This window comes from Dermochelys coriacea, chromosome 3 (assembly GCF_009764565.3).
Source record: "Dermochelys coriacea isolate rDerCor1 chromosome 3, rDerCor1.pri.v4, whole genome shotgun sequence".
Classification (NCBI taxonomy): domain Eukaryota; kingdom Metazoa; phylum Chordata; order Testudines; family Dermochelyidae; genus Dermochelys; species Dermochelys coriacea.
The window spans coordinates 105,379,271-105,397,580 of record NC_050070.1 but is presented as its reverse complement, the minus strand read 5'-3'; the positions used below and the strand labels follow the sequence as shown (position 1 = coordinate 105,397,580).

Below are 18,310 nucleotides of genomic sequence, written 5' to 3'. Positions count from 1 at the left end.
AAACCCATCCCCAACCTTCGTCCCCCTTATACTACTTATTGTCCAGATCCTTCACTGTAGCCATGAAGTACCTGATGCTCCTGAGGAGGTGGAGAACAAAGCCATCTTTGCATTCCCCTGATCATGGGGCTGCCTTAGCACTAGGCCAGTCTCTGGCATAAACAAAAGCATCCTGAATGCTACTGTTATCCATGCCGGCTACCAACAGCCCCCAAGCTCTGGCCATCCCTCCTGGGCTAGAGCCTGGACTGAGAGTTTGGTGTAGGATCTAGATCAGCTCTGCTCCACCAAAGGATCCTACTACACAGGGGCCAGAAGATTGTGAGAGCGAGCATCTTTTTTGTTTTGTATTTGTACAGTGCCTAGCACAATAAGGCTCTGGTCCATGACTGTGACTCCTAGGCATGACCACAATGCAAATGATAAATGATGATGACAATCTGCCAATTGTAGAGCAACACTGTGATGGGAGGTGGGTGCAAAATGCTGCAATATACTGCAGGGTCTGGACCATTATTTCTTCTGTGTATACTAAGGTGTAAACTGCAAAGAGGAATGAAAAGTGGGTTAAGCCTGGAAATATATGCCTCCAATAGCCAGCCTCTGTTAATAGCTTTAGCTTTTTAAAAATTAGTATTCCATCTGGGAATTCCTCCTGACATGTCCTACTTCACTGAAACTTTTAAAAATGTACCGTTCTCCAACATCACTAAAATCAGAAGCCTCATTGAAACCGGGGATCAGTGACATTAGAGAACGATTCATTCTGGGGTATGGTCAGAGGAGCAGGAAGTGCCAGGAGGATTTCTGAGAAAAATTTTTTATCTTTTAAAACGAGTTTAAATATTTCTGTGATGTGTGTCTTCCACAGCCTGGTTAGTGGGGAGCATTTAGCATATGCATCTGACATTAAATCAGCTGTAATTACAACTTTGAAGTTCACCTTTCAATCAGTCAGCCAGCCATTTTGATAGCTGATGAAATTTACCCATTTTTAGCCACAGTTAAAGAAAAAGTGCTGCATTTTATCGCTAATGTCACAGAAAGGTGATCAGCGACTAGGAGACAAAGAATGCAGATTTGTGACAGCTGAGTTAAGGTGAAATTCTGTGAAGAGGAGAAGGCTTTTGCTGGTGTCAATTCTGTAATGCCAGAATTGATAGAAAACTAGAAAAATACTGAATGCTAGAGAATCTTCACTCAAATAATCTGCTCATTTAAGGTGGACACCACAACAGGAAATGTTGGAAAAGACAGCAGTAGTTTGGCCTGCCTCTGCATCGGTGGCAAACCAAGAGCCAGACATGTCAGATGGGAGGCAGCAGGCCCCCCTCTGTTTGTGCCAGAACAATGGGAAAAGAAGCTGGGACTAAGTGGGTGGTGGGGACCTCAGAAGCTCAGAGGACAGTGGAGACTGGTTTTTGTTTCCCATTGCTTCCTTCCCACAGTTTATGGACAACAAGAAGCTATGAGCCCTCATATGCCCACTCCTCTTCCACACGTACCCTGCCCCCAATGCTCCTGTTGAGTATATGCATACTCTGTTGTCTGTGTGCATCTTTCCAAACAGCAGGTGAGCAAAACATTAACAGAAACCAACAGTTTAAAATAAAAAATTGTACAGGTGACTCAGAAGTAAGTTAACTTCACCAAAATGAAATGAGGTCACATTGGTAGAACAGGAGGACTTGTGGCACCTTAGAGACTAACACATTTATTAGAGCATAAGCTTTTGTGGGCTACAGCTCACTTCATCGGATGCATAGAATGGAACATATAATAAGAAGATATATAGATATATATATGCAGAGAAGTTGGAAGTAGCCATACCAACTGTAAGAGGCTAATTAATTAAGATGAGCTATTATGAGTAGGAGAAAAAAACTATTGCAGTGATAATCAAGATGGCCCATTTAGCCAACTGACAAGAAGATGTGAGGATACTTAACATGGGGAAATAGATTCAATATGTGTAATGACCCATCCACTCCCAGTCTCTATTCAAACCCAAGTTAATGGTATCTAGTTCACATATTAATTCAAGCTCAGCAGTTTCTCGTTGGGAGTCTGTTTTTGAAGCTTTTCTGTTGCAAAATTGCCACCCTTAAGTCTTTTACTGAGTGGCCAGAGAGGTTGAAGTGTTCTCCTACTGGTTTTTGAATGTTATGATTCCTGATGTCAGATTTGTGTCCATTTATTCTTTTGCGTAGAGACTGTCCGGTTTGGCTAATGTACATGAGAGAGGGGCATTGCTGGCACCTGATGGCATGTATCACATTGGTAGATGTGCAGATGAACGAGCCCCTGATGGCATGGCTAATGTGATTAGATCCAATGATGGTGTCACCTGAACAAATATGTGGACAGAGTTGGCATCGGGCTTTGTTGCAAAGATAGGTTCCTGGGTTAGTGTTTTTGTTGTGTGGTTGCTGGAGAGTATTTGCTTCAGGTTGGGGGCTTGTCTATAAGCGAGGACTGGTCTGTCTCCCAAGATCTGTGAGAGGTGAGGGATCATTTTTCAAGATAGGTTGTAAATCTTTGATGCACTAGAGAGGTTTTAGTTGGGGGCTGAACGTGACAGCTAGTGGCCTTCTGTTATTTTTTTTGTTGGGCCTGTCCTGTAATAGGTGACTTTTGGGTACTCTTCTGGCTTCGTCAGTCTGTTCTTTCACTTCAGCAATTGGGTATTGTAGTTTTAAGAATGCTTGATAGAGATTTTGTAGGTGTTTGTCTCTGTCTGAGGGGTTGGAGCAAATGCGGTTGTATCTTAGAGCTTGGCTGTAGACAATGGATTGTGTGGTGTGTCCTAGATGGAAGCTGGAGGCATGTAGATAAATATAGGAGTCAGTAGGTTTCTGGTATAGGGTGGTGTTTGTGACCATCACTTATTAGCACAGAAGTGTCCAGGAAATGGACCGCTTGCGTGGATTGGTCTAGGTTGATAGTGGGATGGAAATTGTTGAAATCATGGTGGAATTCCTCAAGGGCTTCTTTTCCATGGGTCCAGACACTGAAGAAGTCATCAAGGTAGCGCAAGTAGAGTTGGGGCGTTAGGGGACGAGAGCTAAGGAAGCGTTGTTCTAAGTCAGCCATAAAAATGTTGGCATACTGTGGGGCCAGAGCAGTGCCGCTGACTTGAAGGTATATATTGTCCCCAAATGTGAAATAGTTGTGGGTGAGGACAAAGTCACAAAGGTCAGCCACCAGGTTTGCCATGATATTATCGGGGATACTGTTCCTGATAGCTTGTAGTCCATCTTTGTGTGGAATGTTGGTGTAGAAGGCTTCTACATCCATAGTGGCCAGAATGGTGTTTTCTGGAAGATCACCAATGGATTGTAGTTTCCTCGGGAAGTCAGTGGTGTCTCAAAGATAGCTGGGAGTGCTGGGAGTGTAAGGCTTGAGGAGAGAGTCCACATAGCCAGACAATCCTGCTGTTAGAGTGCCAATGCCTGAGATGAGGGGGTGTCCAGGATTTCCAGGTTTATGGATCTTGGGTAGCAAATAGAACCCTAACCAGGGGTATTCTAGGCATGTGTCTGCACAGATCTGTTCTTGTGCTTTTTCAGGGAGTTTCTTGAGCAGATGGTGTAGTTTCTTTTGGTAATCCTCAGTGGGATCAGCGGATAATGGCCTGTAGAATGTGGAGTTAGAGAGCTGCCTAGCAGCTTCTTGTTCATATTCCAACTTATTCATGATGACGACAGCACCTCCTTTGTCCGCCTTCTTGATTATGATGTCAGAGTTGTTTCTTAGGCTGTGGATGGCATTGTGTTCAGCACGGTTGAGCTTATGAGGCAAGTGATGCTGCTTTTCCACAATTTCAACCCGTGCAGGTCGACGGAAGCAGTCTATGTAGAAATCCAGTCTGTTGTTTCAACCTTCAGGAGGAGTCCACACAGAATCCTTCTTTTTGTAGTGTTGGTAGGAAGGATTCTGTGGGTTAGTACGTTGTTCAGAGGTGTGTTGGAAATATTCTTTGAGTCGGAGACATCGAAAGTCTGATTCTAGGTTACCACAGGACTGTGTCATGTTCGTGGGCCTGGAGGGACAAAAGGAGAGGCCCTGAGATAGGATAGGTTTCAGAGTAGCAGCTGTGTTAGTCTGTATTCGCAAAAAGAAAAGGAGTACTTGTGGCACCTTAGAGACTAACAAATTTATTAGAGCATAAGCTTTCATGAGCTACAGCTCACTTCATCGGATGCATCCGATGAAGTGAGCTGTAGCTCATGAAAGCTTACGCTCTAATAAATTTGTTAGTCTCTAAGGTGCCACAAGTACTCCTTTTCTTTTTGAGATAGGATAGACTCTTCTGCCTGGCTAAGAGTATAGTTGGAAAGATTAACAGTATCGTTGGGTGGGTTTAAGAGAACTACTGTTGTGGCTCCTTGGGGAATGTAGCAGTTTAGATAGTTTATTGTCCTTTTTCCTTTGTAGAGAAGCAAAGTTTGTGTTGTAAATGGCTTGTCTAGTTTTTGTAAAATCTATCCATGAGGAGGTTTGTGTGGAAGGTTGGTTGTTTATGAGAGTATCCAGTTTTGAGAGCTCATTCTTAATCTTTCCCTGTTTGCTATATAGAATGTTGATCAGGTGGTTTCGCAGGTTTTTTGAGAGAGTGTGGCACAATCTCTCAGCATGGTCTGTGTGATATGTAGATTGTAATGGATTTTTTACCTTTAGTCCTTTTGGTATGATGTCCATCTCTTCGCATTTGGAAAGGAAGATGACGTCTGTCTGTATCTGTACAAGTTTTTTCATGAAGTTGATGGATTTCCATTCCATACGGCTAAATTCAGAGCCTTGCATAATGACAGGTTTCAGAGTAGCAGCCCTGTTAGTCTGTATCCACAAAAAGAACAGGAGTACTTGTGGCACCTTAGAGACTAACAAATTTGTTAGAGCATAAGCTTTCGTGGGCTGGCCCACTTCATCGGATGCATAGAATGGAACATATAGTAAGAAGAGATAGATAGATACAGAGAAGGCGGAAATTGCCATACAAACTGTAAGAGGCTAACTAATTAAGATGAGCTATTATCAGCAGGAGAAAAAAACTTTTGTAGTGATAATCAGGATGGCCCATTTAGACAGTTGACAAGAAAGTGTGAGGATACTTAACTTAGGGAAATAGATTCAATATGTGTAATGACTCAGCCACTCGCAGTCTCTATTCAAACCCAAGTTAATGGTATCTAGGTTGCATATTAATTCAAACTCAGTTTGTTTCTTTGGGTATGTCTGCACTACGAAATTAGGTCGAATTTATAGAAGTCGGTTTTGTAGAAAGCGTTTTTATACAATCGAGTGTGTGTGTCCCCACACAAATGCTCTAAGTGCATGTAGTCGGCGGACTGTGTCCACAGTACCGAGGCAACCGTCGACTTCTGGAGCTTTGCATTGTGGGTAGCTATCCCACAGTTCCTGCAGTCTCCACCGCCCATTTGAATTCTGGGTAGAAATCCCAGTGCTTGATGGGGCTAAAACATTGTCGCGGGTGGTTCTGGGTACATATCATCAGGCCCCCGTTCCTTCCTTCCTCCATAAAAGCAAGGACAGACAATCGTTTTGCACCTTTTTTCTTGAGTTACCTGTGCAGCCGCCATACCACGGCAAGCATGGAGCCCACTCAGCTAACCGTCACCATGTGTCTCCTGGGTGCTGGCGGACGTCGTATTGCATTGCTACACAACAGCAGTTTATTGCCTTTTGGGAGCAGACAGTGCAGTATGACTGGTAGCCGTCGTCGACGTAATCCTGGGTGCTCTTTTAACCGGGCGCCTGGGCAAACGTGGGAGTGACTCAGCCAGGTCATTTCCCTTGTTTTGTCTCATGGCGATTAGTCCTACTGGCAGTGCGCTGTGTTTTAATCTGCAGCTAACAGAAGACGATGGCCAGTAGTCATACTGCATCGTCTTCTGCCGAGCACCCAGGAGGTGACGATGGCTAGCGGTCATACTGCACAGTCTGCTGCCAGCAAGATGTATAAAGATAGATGAAGTGGCTCAAAACAAGAAATAGACCAGATTTGTTTTGAATTCATTTTCTCCTCCCTCCCTCTGTGAAATCAATGGCCTGCTAAACCCAGTTTTGAGTTCTATCCTTGAGGCGGCCATTCAGTTTCTCGCAAAGCCACCCCCTTTGTTGATTTTAATTCCCTGTAAGCCAACCCTGTAAGCCATGTCATCAGTCATCCCTCCGTCAGGGCAACGGCAGACAATCGTTCCGCACCTTTTTTCTGTGCAGACGCCATACCACGGCAAGCATGGAGCCCGCTCAGATCACTTTGGCAATTAGGAGCACATTAAATACCACACGCATTATCCAGCAGTATATGCAGCACCAGAACCTGGCAAAGTGAAACCGGGCGAGTAGGCGACATCAGCGCGGTTACGAGAGTGATGAGGACATGGACACAGACTTCTCTCAAAGCACATGCCCTGGCAATGTGGGCATCACAGTGCTAATGGAGCAGGCTCATGCGATGGAACACCGATTCTGGGCCCGGGAAACAAGCGCAGACTGGTGGGACCGCATAGTGTTGCAGGTCTTGGACGATTCCCAGTGGCTGCGAAACTTTCGCATGCGTAAGGGCACTTTCATGGAACTTTGTGACTTGGTTTCCCCTGCCCTGAGGCGCAAGAATACCAGGATGAGAGCAGCCCTCACAGTTGAGAAGCGAGTGGCAATAACCCTGTGGAAGCTTGAACGCCAGACAGCTACCAGTCAGTCGGGAATCAATTTGGAGTTGGCAAATCTCCTGTGGGGCCTGCTGTGATGCAAAGCAATCAAAGATCTGCTGATATCAAGGGTAGTGACCCTGGGAAATGTGCAGGTCATAGTGGATGGCTTTGCTGCAATGGGATTCCCTAACTGTGGTGGGGCCATAGACGGAACCCATATCCCTATCTTGGCACTGGAGCACCAAGCTAGCAAGAACATAAAACGCAAGGGGTACTTTTCAATAGTGCTGCAAGCACTGGTGGATCACAAGGGATGTTTCACCAACATCAACGTGGGATGGCCGGGAAAGGTACAAGACGCTCGCATCTTCAGGAACTCTGGTCTGTTTCAAAAGCTGCAGGAAGGGACTTTCTTCCCAGACCAGAAAATAACCATTGGGGATGTTGAAATGCCTATAGTTATCCTTGGGGACCCAGCCTACCCCTTAATGCCATGGCTCATAAAGCCATACATAGGCAGCCTGGAGAGTAGTCGGGAGCTGTTCAACTACAGGCTGAGCAAGTGCAGAATGGTGGTAGAATGTGCATTTGGACGTTTAAAAGCGTGCTGGCGCAGTTTACTGACTCGGTTAGAAACCAATATTCCCACTGTTATTATTGCTTGCTGTGCGCTCCACAATATCTGTGAAAGTAAGGGGGAGACGTTTATGGCGGGGTGGGAGGTTGAGGCAAATCGCCTGGCTGCTGGTTACGCACAACCAGACACCAGGGCGGTTAGAAGAGCACAGGAGGGTGCGGTGCGCATCAGAGAAGCTTTGAAAACCAGTTTCATGACTGGCCAGGCTACGGTGTGAAAGTTCTGTTTGTTTCTCCTTGATGAAACCCCCCGCCCCTTGGTTCACTCTACTTCCCTGTAATCTAACCACCCTCCCCACCTCCCTTCGATCACTGCTTGCAGAGGCAATAAAGTCATTGTTGCTTCACAATCATGCATTCTTTATTAATTCATCACACAAATAGGGGGATAATTACCAAGGTAGTCCAGGAGGGGTGGTGGAGGAGGGAAGGACAAGGCCACACAGCACTTGAAAAGTTTAAAACTTATTGAATGCCAGCCTTCTGTTACTTGGGCAGTCCTCTGGGGTGGAGTGGCTGGGTGGCCGGAGGCCCCCCCACTGCGTTCTTGGGCGTCTGGGTGAGGAGACTATGGAACTTGGGGAGGAGGGCGGTTGGTTACACAGGGGCTGTAGCTGCGGTCTGTGCTCCTGCTGCCTTTCCTGCAGCTCAACCATACACTGGAGCATATTAGTTTGATCCTCCAGCAGCCTCAGCATTGAATCTTGCCTCCTCTCATCATGCTGCCGCCACCTTTCAGCTTCAGCCCTCTCTTCAGCCCGCCACTTCTCCTCCTGGTCATTTTGTGCTTTCCTGCACTCTGACATTGTCTGCCTCCATGCATTCGTCTGTGCTCTGTCAGTGTGGGAGGACAGCATGAGCTCAGAGAACATTTCATTGCGAGTGCGTTTTTTTCACCTTCTAAACTTCGCTAGCCTCTGGGAAGGAGAAGATCCTGTGATCCTTGAAACGCATGCAGCTGGTGGAGAAAAAAAAAGGGACAGTGGTATCTGAAAAGACACATTTTATAGAACAATGGGTACACTCTTTCACGGTAAACCTTGCTGTTAACATTACATACATAGCACATGTGCTTTCGTTACAAGGTCGCATTTTGCCTCCCCCCACCGCGTGGCTAACAGCGGGGAACATTTCTGTTCAGCCATAGGCAAACAGCCCAGCAGGAACGGGCACCTCTGAATGTCCCCTTAAGAAAAGCACCCTATTTCAACCAGGTGACCATGAATGATATCACTCTCCTGAGGATAATACAGAGAGATAAAGAACGGATGTTGTTTGAAGGCCAGCAAACATATACACTGCAATGCTTTGTTCTACAATGATTCCCGAGTACATGGTACTGGCCTGGAGTGGTAAAGTGTCCTACCATGGTGGATGGAATAAGGCTGCCCTCCCCAGAAACCTTTTGCAAAGGCTTTGGGAGTATATCCAGGAGAGCCACGAATGCCAGGGCAAATTAGTCATTAAACATGCTGGCTTTTAAACCTTGTATAGTATTTTAAAAGGTACACTCACCAGAGGTCCCTTCTCTGCCTGGCGGGTCCGGGAGGCAGCCTTGGGTGGGTTCGGGGGGGTACTGGCTCCAGGTCCAGGGTGAGAAACAGTTCCTGGCTGTCAGGAAAACCGGTTTATCCATTGTTTGCTGTGAGCTATCTACAACCACATCGTCATCGTCTTCCTCGTCCCCAAAGCCTGCTTCCATGTTGCCTCCATCTCCATTGAAGGAGTCAAACAACATGGCTGGGGTAGTGGTGGCTGAACCCCCTAAAATGGCATACAGCTCATCATAGAAGCAGCATGTTTGGGGCTCTGACCCGGAGCGGCCATTGGCCTTCTCTGGTTTTCTGGTAGGCTTGCCTCAGCTCCTTAAGTTTCACACGGCACTGCTTTGGGTCCCTGTTATGGCGTCTGTCCTTCATGCCCTGGGAGATTTTCACAAATGTTTTGGCATTTCGAAAACTGGAAGGTAGTTCTGATAGCAAGGATTCCTCTCCCCATACAGCGATCAGATCCCGTACCTCCCGTTTGGTCCATGCTGGAGCTTTTTTGCGATTCTGGGACTCCATCATGGTCACCTCTGCTGATGAGCTCTGCATGGTCACCTGCAGCTTGCCACACTGGCCAAACAGGAAATTGAAATTCAAAAGTTCACGGGCCTTTTCCTGTCTACCTGGTCAGTGCATCTGAGTTGAGAGTGCTGTCCAGAGTGGTCACAATGGAGCACTCTTGGATAGCTCCCGGAGGCCAATACCATCTAATTGCGTTCACAGTACCCAAATTCGACCCAGCAAAACCGATTTCAGCGCTAATCCCCTGTCAGGGGTGAAGTAAGGAAATCGATTTAAAGAGCCCTTTAAGTCGAAAAAAAGGGCTTTGTCATGTGGACAGGTGCAGGGTTACATCGATTTAACGCTGCTAAATTCGACCTCAACGCCTAGTGTAGACCAGGGCTTTGTAGAACTGACTCGTTTCAAACTGACAGTATCCCTTTAGGATCAACATGTTGACTGACCCAGTTTTTCTTCATTCCATTATGCTATAACTACAGAACAAAACACCACAAATGTGTGAGTTTCTGGGATTTGTCATTTTCCATCACAGCCTGAATGCTGTGTCCACATACTGTTTATATTTGATGGGTCATTTTAGGGGGGCTTTTAGGGGTGATACTACTTCAACCAAATTTAAATACAGTAAAATTCAGCTAGTTAAACTACAAAACATCCTTATGAATCATAAAAAAAGGCTGGTGGAAACATTAGAGACATTGTTCTCCTGTGAGTATGATAACTTGTATTTGCCAAGTTAGTGTTTGTCAATATTGGAGGAAAAAAGGGTTAGGAGGAAAAATAATGGTCCAATTGTGTTACTGGGTATAGTTTTAGTATAGTTACACTGGTTTGCATACAGGCAATATCTATTAATAATTTGCTCAACCTTTGAGTCATGTTTTTATGCTCTTACCTTGCAGCCTTGTATCATATGACTTGATCATTCTACCTTATCCCTTAGTTTGGTGCAGTTTTTAATGCAGGTTTGTTTGTTTTTTCCCTCTGGATTCAACATAAAATATTCCACGGCTATTTTTTCAACATATAAGTATTGTTTGATGGAATCGGGATCATGAAACTTTCTTTGAAGGGGACCAATACATTTGTGACATGATCCCACACATTGCCAATCAAAGTCTAAATATAATTGATGTGTAAATGGCTCTAATTCTTACACTAGAGTGCAAACTGTGCACTTCTACACAGGGTGCTATGGAAAGAAGTTTGTGAGAAGTCCTTGTGTGAAATGAGAAAAAAGGAAAATCAAATTTTACTTGACTTTTGAAATGTTAATACTTTTTTCATCCCTTGAAATATGAATATGTATCTCTATATGTGTTTCTAGATCAGTATTTCTGTCCATGGGCAGGGAGGGGGGAGGAGGAGTATATATTTAATTTTAGCTGAGATGTAGAAAATTTAGCCTCAGATTCTTGTAAAAAATTTCCTTTACACATCCAGGAAGGAGTGAAAGCAGTTGAGAGAATGTTATTCTGGTGCTAATGAGAGTTAATTTAGGAACAATCACTGCTAGAATTGATGGGTTTATTTAGAAGTAGGGGTACATTGAGCCTGTTATGGAAAAAAGTGTGGGTATATACAAACATGGGGATAATTGTTTTCTAAGAGTAATTTAATGTAAATTACAAAACCTAGCACTTACACCCACAATTGACAAAATAAATCGGCTCTTAAGCCAAATATACAATCAGCAAACTTCCTATTAAAATGAAGAAGCTATTTGTTTTGTGAGGATTTGGGGGTTTTGTGGTTAATGGAAAGAGGTGGCTTTTTAGTTGTTGGTTTACAAGGTTGTTTTTGTCCACTTCAGTTGTAATATTCCTTCTATTATTCTGAACTCCCATTTTTATGTGCCTTCAAGTCCTACCCTCATAACCTATCATTCAGGGATGGTCAAACTTACTGGCCCTTTGAGCCACATATGACAGTCTTCAGAAGTTCAAGAGCTGGGATGCACCTGCCAGGGCTCAGGGCTTCAACCCAGTGGAGAGGGGGGTCTTGGAGCTTCAATCCTGTGGGAGGCACTTGCCGGGGCTTTGGGTTTTAGTCCCGTGGAGCATGCCTGCCCAGGCTCAGGGCTTCAGCCCTGTGTGGAGAGTGTCTCGGGGCTTCAGCCCCATAGGAGGCACCTGCCTGGGCTTGGGGCCAGCACATAACAACGTATGAATGGCCATACTTGGTCAGACCAAAGGTCCATCCAGCCCAGTATCCTGTCTGCTGGCAGTGGCCAATGCCAGGTGCCCCAAAGGGAGTGAACCTAACAGGTAATGATCAAGTGATCTCTCTCCTGCCATCCATCTCCACCCTCTGACAAACAGAGGCTAGGGACACCATTCCTTACCCATCCTGGCTAATAGCCATTAATGGACTTAACCTCTATGAATTTATCTAGTTCTCTTTTAAACCCTCTTATGGTCCTAGCCTTCACAACCTCCTCAGGCAAGGAGTTCCACAGGTTGATTGTGTGCTAACTTTGTGAAGAACTTCGTTTTACTTGTTTTAAACCTGCTGCCCATTAATTTCATTTGGTGGCCCCCAGTTCTTATATTCTGGGAACAAGTAAATAACTTTTCCTTATTTACTTTCTCCACACTACTCCTGATTTTATATATCTCTATCATATCCCCCCCTTAGTCTCCTCTTTTCCAAGCTGAAAAGTCCTAGCCTCTTTAATCTCTCCTCATATGGGACCAGTTTCAAACCCCTAATCATTTTAGTTGCCCTTCTCTTAACCTTATCTAATGCCAGTATATCTTTTTTGAGATGAGGAGACCACATCTGTACGCAGTATTCAAGATGTGGGTGTACCATGGATTTATATAACGGCAATAAGATATTCTCCATTTTATTCTCTATCCCTTTTTTTAATGATTCCTAACATCCTGTTCACTTTTTTGACTGCCGCTGCACACTGCATGGATGTCTTCAGAGAACTATCCACAATGACTCCAACGTCTCTTTCCTGATTAGTTGTAGCTAAATTAGCCCCCATCATATTGTGTGTGTGTATATATATATTATTTTTTCCAATGTGCATTACTTTACATTTATCCACATTAAATTTCATTTGCCATTTGTTGCCCAATCACTTAGTTTTGTGAGATCTTTTTGAAGTTCTTCACAGTCTGCTTTGGTCTTAACTATCTTGAGCAGTTTAGTATCGTCTGCAAACTTTGCCACCTCGCTGTTTGCCCCTTTCTCCAGATCATTTATGAATAAGTGGAACATGGTGCCACCAGGCCCCGTCCCTGCACAGCAGTTGCTGGAGTTGGGAAGCTGGGAATGGCGACTGTGAGGAGAGGCAGCTGCAAACAGCTGGGAGCTGCAGGGGGAGCCGCTGCTTTTGATGCTGCCTTTCCCCATGGAGCTAAAGCAGTGGCCCCTCCCTGCAGCTCCAGCTGTTTGCCATTACCTCTCCACGCACAGGTAACACCTGGGAGCTGCAGGAAGGGGCCGCTGAGGGGAATGGGCGTGTGCCTGGTGGGGACATGTCTCAAGCTGTTGGGGTGGGCGAACCTTTCAATTGTGCCCCCTTCATTCCCAGCAGCCACCAGTTGTCTCTGGCAGAAGCCCCTAGGCCCCTCTCCTCCCACCCCACTGTAGGGCAGAAGTTTCAAATTCCTCTCCCCAGTCTGCTAGGTGGAGAATGTAGGGGGAGAGTATGGGGGGCTCCGCGACTCTCACTTTCACTGTAAAAGAGCCACATGTGGCTTATGAGCTGTGGTTTGGCCACCCCTGCTATAATAAGTTGCTGCTAATGTATGTTTCTTTCATTTGGCAGCTTTTCAGCCCTGAGAATCATTATAAGAATTATCACGATCTTTGAGTTTTGTTATTTCTTCTAAGGTTTACATATCTTTTGCTTAAATGCCCTATCCCTAGGGGCAGAGGCAAGTGATAGTGTTGCTAGCAAGACGAATGTGAATTCTCAATATCCACTCAGCAGTGGTTGGAAAGTGTATATGGTAGTGCAGGCTTTACCCCAAGACTTCAGCAGAAATTTTTTTTCAGCCTCTTTCCCAGAAAACAAATCTTAAAAGTTCAAATACATCATTTCCCTTGCTCTCCCTACAGGTCACAGCTGGCCAGAGCCTGCACCTGTTTCCTTAGTACAACCTCCATAAACAAAGTATCCTCATACAGTCTATTTATCTGCCTAAAATTGCACAGGGGAAGGACTGCTCCTGCTTCACTCTAAAAGGACAAATATCCATCATTTTCTGCCTCTCTGAAGTATTTTTTTCTCCTCTTCACAAAAACTACATTTATTTAGTTTAATATGAACTTTAGTGGGAACATCTAGGTAAACATGTCCAAGGACAAACTTCTTCCTTCTCCCATGATCCTCAAATTTTCTGTGAATGCAATCCTGAAAGGATACACATATAAGACACACAGGATAACCCAGACTACTGCCACTATGACCATTATGATCTTCTAGTCTGATTTCCTGCCTAACACGCCCAAGAAGCTCACCCAGTAATTCCTGCGTCTAGCCCATAACTTCTGTTTAGCTATAACATCACTGAGTGGGACTTCTAAGCACTACTGCAATAGAAATGAGACCTACAAATAGGGGAAACAGTGGAAGTCTGAAGTGAAGGGTAGCAGCTTCACTAGAAGTAATGGGTTACAAGAAGTGATTTACAGACTGAGGACATAAATGGAACATTGCATTCCCATTATTACAGGACAGCATTAAAAACAACAAATTTAGACCAGGAGAAGACAAAAGTAGCATTGAAATAGAAAAAATGACTGTTAAAATTGCATGGTGGTGGTCCCTGCTAACGTCTCTCAATGATTTCCAGTTCAGACATGTTTAGTTAAAGTAAAAAGATTTTTCTTTCAGTCCTACAAACTCAAAATGACTTCCAAGGGTCAAGGCAAGTTACTTCTTTCTTGTGTGTCCTCCCTAGTAACAACAGTTATGCAGGCCCAATTGTGCCCTTAGTGACACCTGTGCAACCCCACAATTTCCATATTATGCCCATAATGACATCTATGTATCCCCATTGCCTTCAGTGGGTTTGCAGCGGTGTACACAATTTAATAATTATTCTGTTGTTGAGTCAAGAAGGAATAGAGTCTAGTTTGCTGTCTCTTAACTATCAAGTATCGGGGTAGCCGTGTTACTGTATCCACAAAAACGGTAAGGAGTTGGTGGCACCTTAAAGAATAACAGGTTTATTTGGGCATAAGCTTCCGTGGGTAAAAAACCCATTTCTTCAAATGCAGCTGTGATGCAACAGTTAAGAGATGCAACTCTTAACTGTGTTGGCTTTTCACTGTTAACAAATAAAAACAGAAATACTTAGATTTGTCAATAAAATAAGCCAGTATGACTCTGAATCCACAAAAGATCCAACTTAGTGAGTAATATGATAGTGTTTTTCACGGGTGCTGGAACAATTTGTGCAGCGGGGATGCTGAGAGCCATTGAATCAAACTGTAAACCCTGTATATGATCGAAACCACTTTGAGCCAGGGAGGTGCAGAAGCACCCTACTTCCAGCACCTATGCTGTTTTTGCATGATCAATTTTCAGAGTAAAATCTGAAGCTAAGCTAGAAGTAGGTGACAGAGTATGGCTTAGAAGAGAAGGCAGTAGGCGTTGACAGAGATATGGGTTACAAGTACTGAAATGTAGTTCAAAGCAGAATTGTACCGTGCTTTGTAGATGAGGAACGGAAATTGAATGTGATAGAAAAAGACAGGGAGACATGAAAGAACTTGGAATAGGTGATCACAAGAGTCCTCTGCACAAGGTCTGAGAATCCAGGATAACTTAATTGTTCTGTAATAATTCTTGTGAACATGGATTCAGAGCCTAATGAGCCATTCAGTACTCTGTCCACTTATCTGTCCAGACAAGACATTCTTCATCAGGACCTGTTAATAAGCTTGTCAGTACAAATAGATGAAACTCTATCTTAGGTGGTCCTTTGCTGATCTCAGTGAATGTCAATGCTGAAGTCAACCTGAAAAGACTGCTGTTCATCTTGGGGGAAGAAAGGGGGCTGGAGTATTTGCTGTATTTTTTTCTCCCTATTTCAGAATTAGATTTTTGTTGTTGTTGTTGTTGTTGTTGTTTTTGGGGGGATTTTTTTTTCAGAAAAGTTTAGACAAATGCCTACACACAGTGTCCCACAAGTGTCTTGTCTTAGCCTACTGGAAGGACTATTTTCTTTCCCAGATGCTGTCCCACTATAAAGATTATTTGAAGTAGATCAGTTTGTAAAAATTAAAGATTTTATCTCCACCCTATTGACGTGCACTTAGATATTACAGAGATTGGCCTTATATATATCTCTCTCTGTGTGTGTGTGTGTGTGTGTGTGTGTGTGTGTGTGTGTATACACATACACACCACAGATAGTTAAACTCAGAGACAAAATGTGGCTTCATGTCTTAGACTCTTGTTAGAATCTGTTCATGAGACCCTCAAACCTATGAAGAAACTACATATAGTGGCTAAACCCACATATCTCAAAAATGTGCCAGATTAAATGTACTCTTACAATAGCAACTGTTTCCTCTGTGTTGAGTTAAGAGACAATGTATTCCTAGGTCTATTTTTGCATACGTTCTGTTATGTCCCAAGACTTCAATAAAGATAATTGAGCTTGTTGGTCTGTGGGTTATCCATTCTTGCTACTCTGTATTCAACTGCTTCTTTCAAGCCAGAGATCCAAGCTAGTGTAGAAAAAGAATACATTTTTATGTCCAGCACATTTGTATTCTGCTGTGTCTTGTATGCTGTTTTGCCTCTGCAGGTGTTTGATTTTTTTTGAACCAGTTGATATCAACATTAACCACATAGCTGTAAAGTTTATTGTAGATGAAATTATCCCAGCTAAAAGTCCTTGTGCAGTTTCTATTCTTGCCTTGCTATGTTTTTGGCCTCATCCTTGCAGTAGAATGATCTGATTGCTTGTGACAGGTTGAGCAAATATCATTCCTATTCAAAACAGTCCCTGCTATTTTGCATATACAGCGAGATTATATACACCTCTACCCCGATATAATGCAGTCCTCGGGAGCCAAAAAATCTTACCGTGTTATAGGTGAAACCGCGTTATATCGAACTCGCTTTGGCCTCAAGCATTTCCATTATTAATAGTCACTTCCCGCCCCGGCTGACCCCTCAGAACCCCCGACCCATCCAACCCCCCCGTTCCTTGTCCCCTGACTTCCCCCTCCAGAGACCCCCCACTCCAACCACCCCTCCCAAGACCCCACCCCTATCTAAGCCTCCCTGCTCCTTGTCCCCTGACCGCCCCCTCCAGAGACACCTCCGTCCCTAATCACCCCCAGCACCCCAACCCCCCAGCTCCCTGTACCCTGACTGCCCAGACCCCTATCCACACCCCTGCCCCCAATAGGCCCCTCAGGACTCCCACGCCCTATCCAACCCCCCGAGACCCCTCGGCTCTGGCCCGGCACCCTTAACATGCCGCTCAGAGCAGCGTGTCGGAGACAGACAGGATGACGCACTGATCGCCGGACCACACAGCTTCGCCCCCCCAGAGCGCTGCTTTACGCATTCTATCCAAATTCTTGTTATATCAGGTCGTGTTTGATTGGGGTAGAGCTGTATTTAAAGGATGGTGCCACCCATTTTTCTCTGCAGTGTTTGAAAAGCTGATATGGAAAGAAGCTGTTTTCATCAGGTGGAGAGACTCCAGGTTTGAAATGTACTTAAACAATATATTTGTTAGCTGTAAATCTTGAGTGGGAGGGAGAATACATGTGTGCATACACACAAAGGTTAGAATGCAAGCATGATTTGTTGCTGGCAGTTCTCTGGAAAACTCAACAGGGAGATGATGGTGACGAGCAAAAGTAATAGAATTATCATAACAATCAAAAGTTACAGCTGTTGTTTTGAACTTGTAAATAGTTTTTATTTTTCCTTTTGCTGTCCCTTTTGTAACTAACAAAAATAATAAGGTATGCGCTGTGTTACTATCCTGGGACAAACTTTTGTGCAGACAGTTTTAATTACATTTAAAAATTGCCTTTTCTAACCTAGAAGGAGAGCCTCCTGACCCCCTGGGAAGTTAAAACTCTTTCTGACAGCAAAATGGGTTGGTCCTCTATGTTGCCTCAGTGTAATCAATGAGCCCCTACTCTTTATTAGCCTGACACACAAATTTCGATAACATTTGTTTCACTATTACATGTATACACACAGACATACACATACATGCTCATCAATATGCAGAAAGTTCTGAAATTGTCAAATGTCATGGATATTTAAAAAATAAACAAATGGAAGTCCTGAGATCTGTAACTTTCATGACAGCTGTAGGAAAAGTTCATTCTTATTAGATTGTAACAGTTTAAAGCAGATCCCATTTTGAGCCTACATTCTGGACGGGACATATGTAAACAGTCGATTGTGCAGAGTTAAGTTCAACTCCATGGCACATTCGGGTCAGTTAACACTTCTGAAACAAGCTGTTGGGGACTTTTCAAGACCAGTGATATGTAGCTAGTTGAGGCATGCTCACCTTAGTTCCTGATTCTCCCATGGCTAATTTGTTACCTCAGAATAACAGATAGCTGTTGACATACATCTGGTCATTAAGGACCAGTCCAGCTCCCACTGAAGTCAGTTGGAATTAGATGAGGTCCTAAGACTGCGATGCCTACCACTTTTATTATACTGGAGTACTGTATTGAACCTCCTGTTATACTGCATGTAGATAAACAGTGGGCAAGTGATTGGGGTTAATATTCTTTTAGAATTGAATGGATGCAGAAAAATATCATATATTATTATCCAGTTGAATCTCACACCTTCATTATACATTGCCAGTGGGGATCATGAGTAGAGTTGTTGGAAATACTAACTATGAAATCTGAAACCACACTAAATTAGCCTGGTTTCAGAGTTTATTGAAACACAGAATTCAT

The 18,310-nt window shown here is 44.1% G+C and overlaps 1 protein-coding gene across 20 annotated transcripts in view; it reads left to right on the top strand.

Moving 5' to 3' along the window:
* The window catches only part of MAP7 (microtubule associated protein 7), a 207,221-nt gene that overhangs the window by 143,214 nt on the left and 45,697 nt on the right, over positions 1-18,310 (top strand). The gene's annotated exons all lie outside the window — the stretch shown is intronic.